The 12,535-nt window shown below is 38.5% G+C and overlaps 1 pseudogene across 1 annotated transcript; it reads right to left on the reverse strand.

Moving 5' to 3' along the window:
• Positions 1-531: 531 nt before the first annotated feature.
• Positions 532-4,205, reverse strand: LOC148875716 (leucine-rich repeat receptor-like protein kinase PXC1; annotated as a pseudogene). The gene is made up of 3 exons (XR_016105287.1): positions 4,030-4,205; positions 1,018-2,071; positions 532-944 (listed from the first exon to the last, which is right to left on the reverse strand). The product of XR_016105287.1 is annotated as a leucine-rich repeat receptor-like protein kinase PXC1 (transcript).
• Between the last annotated feature and the right edge of the window lie 8,330 nt (positions 4,206-12,535).

A 12,535-nucleotide genomic window follows, 5' to 3' on the forward strand; every position in this document is an offset into this window, starting at 1 on the left:
ATACACACATTTATGATATTCTTTATTAATCAAATTAAAAAAACAAGCATAATAAACAAGAATTATTTTTATTAATGATGAAAAATGAAATAATACATAATCTAAAACTAACAAAAAAATGAAATGATTTTCCAATTTGGTAGAGATCAATAGTTCAACTTTTGAGTCAAATATGTCAACCTTGAATGTCATAATTAAATAATAAAATTTAGTAAAATATAAAAAATAAACAAAAGTAAAAAATACAGAATTTTTATAAAAAAACATTTGCGCACATATATAATATCATATATTTACATATTAAACAAAAAATAAGTGTAAATAACAGTATTATTTTTACACACATGGAAATAAAAAAAATATAGAAAAAAATTAAACATATTTATAAATCATTATTTACACTACTATTAAAAATATGAAGAAAATTGTAGAATTTTCTTTTGACTAAAATACCCATTTTTTGAATTTAATCCCTATTTAATTGTGAGGATAAAATATAGTTTGAATTACAATTTTCACATCCTTCACTTCCCCTCTCTTTAAATCTTACATTTTTTTCATAAATAAATAAAAAAAGTATAAAAACATTAGAGTCGGATACAGTGTCGATCAGTGCCAGGCGTTTCCTTTTCGAATCCAATAAAATTTTGAGACGTCAATCTGCTTTCATCTGCCCATCACTTGTAACCGACTCAAACTTTATTACCGATAACAATATCTTTAAATAAAAAACTAATTTTATTAAATTTTTGTAAACAGAACCGATAGCTCCATGGCAACCGGCTCAATGGTATCTTCAACCCATTCGATGACTTCACATTCCCGTGCGGTATCTTCGACCTACTGTACTCCTCTTGAATCCGAGCAAGGCCACGAGTAGCTCCTAACACCAAGCTAATCCTCGTCGTCCAGTCCAACAGGTATCCTCCCTGGTCCTCGATTCTCTGATTCAAATCAACCCCAAAGTTAATCCATGCTCAGCTTTATTGAATAAAAACGGTAACAGTGAGAAATTACCATGGAGAAGAGAATGCTAGCTTCCATTGGAGAGGTAATTGTAGATGAGGAGCTTCTCTTCCTTGGCGTAGTAAATTAGTAATAAGCTCTGAGATGAACCAGGTTAGGATGTCTGAGCTTCCTAATCAAATCCATAGACTGTTCGAATTCCTTCCTCGCACATGGGTTGGCGTCCTTAAGCATCTTCATCGCAGCCGTGCACCCATCTTCCAGCACAGCCTTGTAGACTGTTCCTAAACTTCCTTTTCCCAGCATCTCCGCCGATGCCCGGAGTAGGTCCTCCAGCTCAAATTGCTTCCTCCTATCGAAGAACACAAGCTTGCTCCAGTTTGTCGCGGTGGTACTATCGCTGTCTCCTCCTCCACGACCACGCACATTATTTAACTACATCTTGTTGTCACCTGAATTACCGCTGCTTCTTCTCCTGCCTTTTGAACCGGAGCTAGAACCATGGTCTCCTGAATTTCCTCCACAGTAGTAAAACCACCACAGAATTCGCAACCACAATGGCGACGGTGGAACCGATACTAAGTCCCTTCCAGGACTCCTCTTCCTTCCCTGCCGGACCTGCAACAGTACTAGTAGGCAATGAGCTTGGGTTCGACGACACTACGGTCTGCGCTGACGCAACTGCCGGAGGGGTATCCAGGAACGAACAAACCGGTAACGGGCTCGGCTCGCACAGCCCTTTATTTCTTGTGATGCTTCGCGATCCGAATTTCTTCAGCAGACCGAATGGCACCCTCCCGTAGAACTCGTTGTTAGTTAAGTTTAGCTCTCTGAGCTCCGGCAGCACTGCGGAGAGATCTGGAAGCTGCCAGCAAGCACATTATTCTGCATACCAATCGTGAGGAGACGAGTTAAGTTGAGGATCTGCCTGGGGATGGGACCCTGGAGATTGTAGTCGGAAAGGTCTAGCCGGAGGAGACACTTGAGGGAGCCAATATCGGCTGGGACATCGCCGGAGAAGTCGTTTCCGGCGAAGTAGAGGAGCCTGAGATTGGAGCAATTGGTGAGGGGGAGAATTGATCCACTTGCCACGGAGCTATCGGTTCTGTTTACAAAAAAAAATTATAAAATTAATTTTTTATTTAAAAATACTGTTAACGATCATAAAGTTTCAATCGATTGCAGGTGATGGGCAAATGAGAACAAACTGACGTGTAAAAATTTTAATGGACTCGAAGAGAAAATCCCTTCAAGTCCAAAGGCATGAAATAGTAGGCCTGCCAATTATACCTAAAATTTTGTAGCACAATGTGAGGTACCTACATAATTAGATCTAGATTCTGTAGTCTTCATCTAATTAATAATTAGGGGAGGCCACGAGCTGAGCTTCTCATAATCTATTTGAGCTTGGCTCAACTCGTTTTAAACCAAGCTTTGATATGATTTTGATCTTGATATATAGGCTAATTTATTAATCGAGTTGAGCTTGAGCCCATTAAAGCTCAACTTGTGAGGATTGTAAGCCTAGTATAATAAATAAATATTTTTTATTACATACATACAGACATACAAGTATATAAATATATAATCAATATTTTTTATTATATTGGCTCGACTCGAATCCACCTATTAATAGTGAAAAATAAAAAATACATGAATTTTATAGAAAATTTTGGATACATTATTCATATCGTTATTATCATCTAGAATTGTCACGTACACACTTACTAATGAAGCTTAAAGGCCCTAACGGTTATCTATTTACAGGATCCTTTGTAGGATCACTCAATAGGAAATTCACCTTCTAGCATGTAAGTACAAGTTACATAGTTTGTACATACATGTTGGAAGGTGCATTCCTATTAGAAATCCAGCAATGCATCCACCAATAGGTAAGTCAGTAGATTGGAGTGTTCTCTTTGTTGGTGGTTTTTATGCTCAGTTAAAACAACTGCACACTTATACTAGATTATAGCTTTGGGCTGGTTGAACCTCACCCTATCCCACCCAACTCAACTCTGAGTTTTAGGGTCAGAAAAACTTTCGTTGTTGGGGGCCAACAACATAGGCTGTTGAAAACGTTCTTGAGAATTCCGCTTTATCATAAGAGTGGGTTATAATATATAATAATTGCCCTTATTTCCTTTCGACCAAAAGCATAGACATGGGTGTGAATCGGTGAACTTGTTCAGTCCAAAAACACTCTCAATCATTATTTTTTATTGTTGACTTAGACGTTGTGGCCGTTCGACCTAGAAACTGTCTAGGCAACCAATTCCGTTTATCCCAAATTTGGTCCTCGACCAAAAATCATTGAATTGATGAACAACCCATTGACCTAGTAGTCGAACCGTTGACTAATTCAATGGCTTTTGGTCATTTTTTTTTGATAAATTAACAATGGGGTCTGTGACAAAGACCCCCTTACTATGACCGTGAGACAAAAGACCCCTTCCTTAGTCTTCCGTTGAAATCCACCGTTATAACATTTTTTTAACCCGATACTACCTTTGGAAAAAAACACTGTTCATCTTCTCCGATCTCTCTTCTTCCCTTTCCCCTTTCTCTCCTCCCCCTTTCTTCGTTTTCCTCTGTTTTCCGTTCCTTGAAGATGGAGGGAGAGACGACTCTCTCCTGTGAGCTCTCTCCCTCCTTCCCTCTCTCTGGACTGTGGAGAGTGGAGACGACTCTCTTTTTCTTTCTCTTTATCTCCCCCCCCCCCGCTTGATCTCTCTTCCGAAACCTAACATCATCAGATCTGAGAGATCATTGGGCTCGAAACTTTTTTCTGGTTCAGCTTGTCGGATCTCTCCGAATTTCGATTAGATTTCCATTTCTCTTTTGTCTTCTCTCTCTCGAGAACGAGGAAAAAAAAAGCGGAGAAAGGCAAGCACTGTGCGTAGTGGCGCTGTCTTCCAGAGTGAGCGGGTGCGAGGTCATAGACCTCAAACTACCAACTTCAAGAACTTGAACTATTGTGGGGAGAGCATTAATGCCCGAACGATGAGCTACGCTGGAGACGAGGAAGAAGAGGAGGCTTCTACGAGTCGCTTGATCGGATACTCTCTTCCTCCCACTCTTCCTCTTCGTCTTCCACCGCTGTCTCCGACGACAACGACCCTTCCAATTCCCCCAATTATGCCTTCAACCATCCCCCTGTTCTCAAATTCCCCATGGCCCGCACTAAGTACAACGTTTGGATTGCCGAACCTTCCTCCATTGAAGAACGCTGCAAGCATCTCCTCCGTGAGATGGGCCTTAGCGGCGACCGGTCGATCTTCCGCTTAAAATCCTCTAACGAGTCCAATGATTCCAGCGGCCGTACCAGGGAACTGGAGTTGTTCGGGAGATCCGACTCCGCCGATCCTTTATGAACTCAACATCAGCCAAGCTCCTCCTCTCTCAACAATTCCAATTCGAGCACTGTTCGATCCAAGTCTGACGGTGCCGTCGATTGCACCTCCTCTTGCCGTTCGCCTGACGATCACCGTAACTCCTCCACTTCTTATTCTACTACAATTCATTCAATTCATTCGATTCAGTGGGTCGGGGACTCTGCTTCGCTTGTACATAATCACCTTCTTTCTAAATCCCGGAGCAACGAAGGTAATGGAACCCCGATTGCCAATGTTGCCCCTCTCAATAAGCCTCCCACTGGGAAACCGACTCGGAGGGTGGAAGATAATAGAAATGTCCAACGAATGTCAACCCTAGACCTAACTCCTATCCCTCGAACCCTGTGCTGGTGAATGCCAGCAACGGTGGTGGAGAATTTGACGATGATTGGGATCGTAAAGGTGTTGGATTTTAATCTCATAAGAGATTAAATCTAATAGGTTTGATTGGTCAATTACATGAGAAATTGCACATGTACATTTGGTTGAAAAATCAGTTTTTCTCTTACAAAAAAAAACCACAGTTTTGAACTTGTCTCACATTGGATAATTACAAGGTTTGTTTTCAGTATTTCAATAGAAGTTGATTTATACTCTTTAGAATTAGTAGAAGAGAGTATGTGGATTCAATATCATGCAACGTGCGCACATGTGTGTGGTGCAATGACCCGCACTTTTCTCGCACCCGCGTGGCTTGTGATGGGCGACTCTAATTTTGGTGCGTTGATGATCGTTGATCGGGTGTGATCAAGAAGCAAATTCAAAGTTAACAGTCTCCAACTCTTAACAACTTTTTAAACAGTCACAATTGTTGAAATTGTAACTGTTCAAGGTGCCTTCTCTAAACCAGCACCTACTTTTTCCTCATACCTCTTCACAAATTATTTAAGGAGCATGAATCAGACTCCAAAACACAATTTCGAAATTCACTATCTCTCTCTCTCAGTCCAGTCTGCTACAGTCTCACAGAAGGTTTCTCTGGAGACTCTTCAATTTTGCTGGTTGCAGATTCTCGCCCAAGGCTCTGCTGTATCCTGGGAACGAATTTGCCTGTAACCCAACAACAAACTCAGTAAAATTGAGTGGGGGCAAATAACGTTCTAAAGACAGTGTCTTCAGACGCATCTCAGAGCTTCTCCTCCAAAGTTACAATGACCCCATCTTCCCCAACAATTTTAGAACATTAATCTGCAATGGAGGCAGAAGCAAGCATGACTTCGATCAAGATGATGAACCAAGATCTTGTTCGACTAGACCTGTTCGATGGAGCAAATTTCAGCCAATGGAAAGACAAGATTATCTTCTTTCTGACCACACTGAAACTATACTATCTGTTGGACCCGAATCTGTAATCACTTCCTGAACTCACTGACAAAGACTCAGAGAAACTAAAGAAGGAAAGAGCAAAATGGGAAGAGGACTCATTTCTGTGCAAAGGACACATACTGAATGTCTTATCAAACCGGCTCTACAACTTCTACAAGGAACTTACATCTCCAAAAGAAATCTGGAAGGCCCTGGAATTCAAATACAAGTTGCAAGAAGCAAGTACGAATAAGTATCTTATTGCATAATACTTTTTCACCATGAACGACCATAAACCTATACTGGAGCAAGTTCATGAACTATAGGTGATAGTCAATAAAATTTGATCCCTTAACATCATCATTCCTGAATCTTTCCAAATGGAGCAATCATTGCCAAATTTCCACCATCTTTGAAGGATTACAGGAAGAAACTTCTGCACAAGGCTGAAGAACTTACCTTGGAGCAAATTCAGCAACACCTTCGTATTGAAGAAGAGTCTCGAAATAGAGACAGTAGGGATAAGACCCTGACCGGTATGCTGAACTCTAAGGTAAATTTTGTGAAAAACGGATCGAAGAAGACTAACCCTGCATTACAAGTAAAGAAGAAGGATGTGAACTTCAAAAAGAGCAACAATAAGAAAGGATCCTGCTATATTTGTGGAAAGAATGGGCATTATGCCCAAGTCTGCCAACATCGGAAAGGCGGAACCAAGTCTGTAAACATGGTAGAAGACAATCTCGTGGCCATGATTACTGAAGTTAACATGGCAGAATATTCTTCTGGATGGTGGTTTGATTCAAGTGCCATAGTCCATGTTTGTAAGGATAATTCCTTATTCAAGACATATGAAGAAGTGACTGATGGCCAGGAGGTACAGATGGAAAACCAAACATCTGCCAAAGTTGCTGAAAGAGGTAGCGTAGAGTTGAACTTCACCTCCAGAAAGATACTGACTCTCCTGAATGTTTTCCATGTTCCTGACATTAGAAAGAACTTGGTCTCAGTAAATCTTGTTTGTAAGAGGGGATTCAAAGTTGTCTTTGAATCCGATAAACTAATCATATCCAAGAATGGGATGTTTGTTGGAAAGGAATATGGTTGTAATGATATGTTCAAATTAAATATTAATGAAGAAAAAATTTCTACTTATATTGTTGATTCTTTCTCTTTATGGCATGATAGATTAGCACACTTGAATTTTAAATTCATAAAGAACATGAGCAAACTAGGTATAATTGCTTACAGTAATGAATCAACTGAAAAATGTGAAATATGTGTAAAATCTAAAATGGCTAAGAAACCTTTCCCTAGTGTTGAGAGAAATTCTCAACTTCTAGAACTAATCCATTCTGACATCTATGAATTCAATGGTGTATTAACTAGAGGAGTCAAGAGATACTTCATAACATTTATAGATGACTTTTCTAGGTACATCTATATATACCTTATGAGAACTAAGGATGAAGCCTTTGACATGTTTAAACTATATAAGATTGAAGTTGAAAATCAACTAAAAAAGAAAATTAAAATCCTTAGAAGTGATATGGGTGCTGAATACTTTAAAAATGAGTTTAATTCTTTCTGTGAAGAATTTGGAATAATACATCAGTGTTCTGCTCCCTATACCCCTCAGCAGAATGGTCTGACTGAAAGGAAAAATATAACACTTATAAAAATGATAAACTGCATGTTGTTAAAAGTTAATGCACCCTTAAACCTGTGGAGGGAAGCACTCCTAACAGTCTGCCATTTACATAATAGAATTGTTTATAGAGTTAATAACAAATGCTCATATGAATTATGGATAGGAAGAAAACATAATTTAGCATATCTAAAAGTGTGGGGGTGCTTAACATATTATAGAGTTCCAGATCCTAAAAGAACCAAATTATGACTCAAAGCTAAGAAAAGTATGCTTGTTGGATATGCAGAACATAGTAAGGCCTATAAGCTTCTAGGCTTAGAGTCCAACATAATAATTGAAACTAGAGATGTTGAATTCTTTGAAAATAAACTATGTTCTGAACCTGCAGAAAATGAATCCATAGAAAATGACAGAGAAACTCATATCTCAATACCTGTTGATAATAATGAGACTGAAAGAAGAAATGACACAACTATAACACCTAAAATAGGACTTAGAAGAAGTCAAAGACAAAGAACAGAGAAACACTTAGGTTTAGATTTTATCTCTACTTAGTCAATTGTATTTTTGGTTGAGGCTAATAGAGAGAAGTTTTTAAATAAAATACCCATTGTCCTAAACATTGAAAATGATCTAAAAACCTATAGTGAGGCCATGACCTCTAGAGATGCTGCCTTTTGGAAGGAAGCTATAAATGATGAAATAGATTCAATAATGTCAAATAACACATGGGTACTAGTAGATCTGCCTTCATGATCAAAACCAATAAAATATAAATGGGTGTTTAGAAGAAAATACAACACTGATGAAATGTGCAAATTTTTAAGACTAGATTGGTAGCCAAAGGATTTAGTCAAAAGGAAGGGATTGATTACTTTGACACCTATGCACCAGTGGCTAGAACAACTTCTATAAGAACACTTATAGCATTAATATCCATTTATCACTCATCTGTTCACCAAATAGATGTTAAAACTGCTTTCTTAATTGGTGATTTAGATGAAGATGTTTACATGGAACAACCAGAAGGATTTGTTCTTCCTGGAAACGCGAAAAAGTCTGTAAACTGGTTAAATCACTATATGGATTAAAACAAACCCTAAACAGTTGCATGAGAAATTTGATTCTTGCATTCTAGCTTTTGGTTTTAAACATAATAGTGCTGATAGATGCATCTACTCAAAATTCACTGAAAATTATGGAGTAATTGTGTCTTTATGTGGATGATATGCTTATTGTGGGTACAAATATGGTTGGCATAAATGAAACTAAAAACTACTTATTCTTTGTTTTCAAGATGAAAGATTTAGGAAAAGTAGATACTATATTGGGAATAAAAGTTAAAAAGCATAGTAGGGGCTATGCATTAAGTCAATCACATTATATTGGGAAAGTTTTGAGAAATTTAAGCATTTAGGGTTTAAAGAATATAACATGCCATATGATTCTAGTATAAAACTAGTAGAAAATACTGGTAGGGCAATTGCACAACTTGAGTATGCTAGTGCAATAGGAAGCTTGATGTATGCTATGCTTTGTACCAGACATGATATTGCATTTGTAGTAAGTAAACTCAGTCGGCTTACAAGTAATCCCGGTGTAGAGCACTCGAAGGCAGTTGGGAGAGTTCTTGGGTATCTCAAGAGAACCTTGGAACTTGGCTTGTTTCATTGTGATTATCCAGCTGTACTAGATGGGTACACTGATGCAAATTGGATTACCGGTAATGAAGATAACAAGTTCACATCTGGATGGATTTTTGTCCTTGGTGGGGGTGCGATCTCTTGGGCATCCAAGAGACAAACTTGTATATCTCACTCAACCATGGAATCTGAATTCATAGCCTTAGCGGATGTTGGAAAAGAGGCTGAAATGGATTAGGAATTTATTATTGGATATAAAACTTTGGCCTAGTCCTATGCATCCAATTTCCATTTACTGTGATAGTGAGGCAACTCTGTCAATAGCCTACAGTGGTACCTACAATGGTAAGTCCATACATATAAGTCTGAGACATGAATTTGTTAGGCATCTGATTCAAGATGGATTCATCACTATAACCTATGTGAGGTCAAGTAAAAACTTGACCGATCCTTTTACCAAGGGTTTAGCCAGAGAATTGGTAAGAATGACAACCAAAGAGATGTGATTAAAACCATTTACTTAGTCACCTGTAATGGTAACCCAACCTGAACTGAAAAACCATCAGTATTGGGTTTAATGGGTAACAACAAGTTACAGCAATGTGACTGTTAGCACTGACATTGAGAAATTTCCCATCACAACATAAACAGTGTTGTCCATTATGATGAGAGGTTGAGATAAACTCTTAATGAAGTTCTGAAATGTGTCAAATAACGGAGCATATAGTGGAACTTCACCTATGTGAACATAGAAGTGGTGTCGCTTCTCATGAGGGTTTGTGTTTGCTCTCGGGATTGTTCATGAAACCAGAAAATAAGCACATGGCCATAACAATGCTGAGCAAAATTTGAAACTCTTGTAGAGACTGAACATTTTTATGTGTATAGATGTCTCTGGTCTGTCTTGAGAGTAGTTGGTTTAAGGTCTTACCACCAATAACTTTGACAAGGCTCTGAGATAACTATATTAACAAGAGGTTTAAGTTGATAAACACATTTTGTATGCATAACTGTGTCATAGTAGTTTGGATTGAGAGAGAACTATGTAATTGATTAATCAATGTGGGGGATTGTTGGATTTTAATCTCATAAAAGATTAAATCCAATGGGTTTGATTGGTCAATTACATGAGAAATTGCACTTGCACACTTGGTTGAAAAATCAGTTTTTCTCTTACAAAAAAAAAAAAAAAAACCCAGTATTGAATTTGTACCACATTGGATATTTACAAGGCTTGTTTTCAGTATTTCAATAGGAGCTGATTTACATTCCTTAGAATTAGTAGAGGAGAGTATGGGGATTCGATACTGCGCAACACGCGCGCACGCGTGTACGCGTGTGTGTGTGGCGCAATGAGGCACTTTAAAGGCACACTTTGCTCGTGCCCACCCGCGTGGCTCGCAATGGGAGGCTCTTGTTTTGGTGCATTGATGACCGTTGATCACCGTTGATGAGATCAACGGTCACGATTAGATCAGGTGTGATCAAGAGGCACAATTCAAAGTTAACAGTCACCAACTGTTAACAACTTTTTAAACAATCACAATGGTTGAAATTGTGACTGTTCAAGGTGCCTTTTTCTAAATCAGCATCTACCTTTTCCTCATACCTCTTCACAAATTATTTAAGGAGCATGAATCAGACTCCAAAACACACAATTTCGAAATTCACTATCTCTCTCTCTCTCTCTCTCTCTCTCTCTCTTAGTCCGGTCTACTACAGTCTCACAGAAGGTTTCTTTGGAGACTCTTCAACTTTGTTGGTCGCAGATTCTCGCCCAAGGCTCTATTGTATCCTGAGAACGAATTTTCTTGTAACCCAACAGCAAACTCCGTAAAACTGAGTGGGGGCAAATAACATTGTAAAGACAATATCTTCAAACGCGCCTCAGAGCTTCTCCTCCAAAGTTACAGTGGCCCCATCTTCCCCAACAAACGGCATCGTCAGGGCCACTGACCAGCTCTGTATAATTAAGAATCTAGACAACGGAAAGGAAATTATAGTGAATGAATTCAGTGAGGATGGCATGTGGAACAAGCTTAGGAAAGTCGGGACTGGCAGACAACTAACTTGGGAGGAATTTGATATGTATGTTGGGCATTCTCCTATTGTTAAGGAATTGATGCGAAGGTAGAATGTAGAGGAATTGAGTGCTGGGAATGATAACCTGGACGTGAATGGGATTAGTAATGTTGGTAGTGGATCAAAGTCAAAGAAGGAAGGAAACTGGTTCAAGAGCATAAGGAATGTTGCCAGTACTGTGACTGGTCAAAAGGAGAGGTGAAGATACCTCGTCGGAGAAGGGTGGGAGGAGATCAAGCTCTACAACATATGAGAGCCAGGAGCTCGGGGGAGAGAGAGAGAGAGAGAGGATTTCGGAAGTCCACATTCGCTACAATAGCTACTGCCACTGCTCCTCGTGTATTGTATGATAGTATTGGGATTAAAAAATATTATAACAGTGAATTTCAACGAATGCTAGCACAAGGGAGTCTTTGTCTCACGGTTATAGTATAGTATAGAAGCGTCTTTGTCGCAAAACAAAGTATGAGAGTCTTTGTCACAAACCCTATATTACAAGAGGTCTTTCTAATTTATCTTTTTTTTAATTAATATTTTTTATTTTTAAATTTTTCTTATCAAAAACATGCCATCCTTTAGAACCCGTGGCCAAAACGGTTTCGGATCGACAAATTTCTTAAAATATCCCTATAATTTAAGAAATTAATTAGCTCTGCCCTTATTATTTTGTTTATATATTGACAAAGTACTCTTAAATTTTAAGACAATTTAATAGTTCTACTCCCCCTAATGTTGGCATCCATTATTATTCTGTCACAATTATGCTCATGTTACGTCACGTGACGTATAAAAACTTTTTCAAATCCAATTTTACCGTTTTGTAGGCAGTGGTTAAACTTGTACCCAAAAGAAGGCTGCGAATTAAAACTGTGGTCGACCATGGTTCCACTTCCACCGCCACAACTCCGCTCCGTGTTCGTCGGACAATTATGCTGCTTTGAAAGATTAGACAGATTTTGCGTGATTTCTTCAATCGGAAAACTATGCCGCGTTAAACACCCATTGAAGGAGCCATATTGATCTTCCCCCACGCCGTGCCGCGTTCCACCAAATCCATTTCCCCTCTTTAGGCTGACGTTCTTTGGTAGAAGCACAACCACCGCCGAAAGGTGAAGCTCTGCAAAAGCAAAACTGCAACTGCCGTCTCAAACTTTGAAATTATTCAGGCCCAGTCTATTTGTATCGGTTATCGGTATTCAATGGGTAGCTTTTTCTTCAATACAAAATCCAAAGAATGAATTAAAGAAAATCGAACCAAAGTGTAAAGTTTACCCATTCGATTTTCCACCCAAACAAACATGGCCTTAGTATTTTTTAAAGATGTCAATTATAAAAAAGAATAAGAATACATTAATACAATATATAAACAATAAAGGTAAAATTAATCAATTAGTTAAACTATAAAAATAATTTAATAAATTTGTCCTTTTTTTAAACATTACTTTCAACAGACTATGCTGGTGGCCCCCAATGGACGGGTCAAAGTTATCCCG

Source organism: Nelumbo lutea, chromosome 1 (assembly GCF_056320005.1).
Source record: "Nelumbo lutea isolate HS-2025 chromosome 1, American lotus-T2T, whole genome shotgun sequence".
NCBI classification, from domain to species: domain Eukaryota; kingdom Viridiplantae; phylum Streptophyta; class Magnoliopsida; order Proteales; family Nelumbonaceae; genus Nelumbo; species Nelumbo lutea.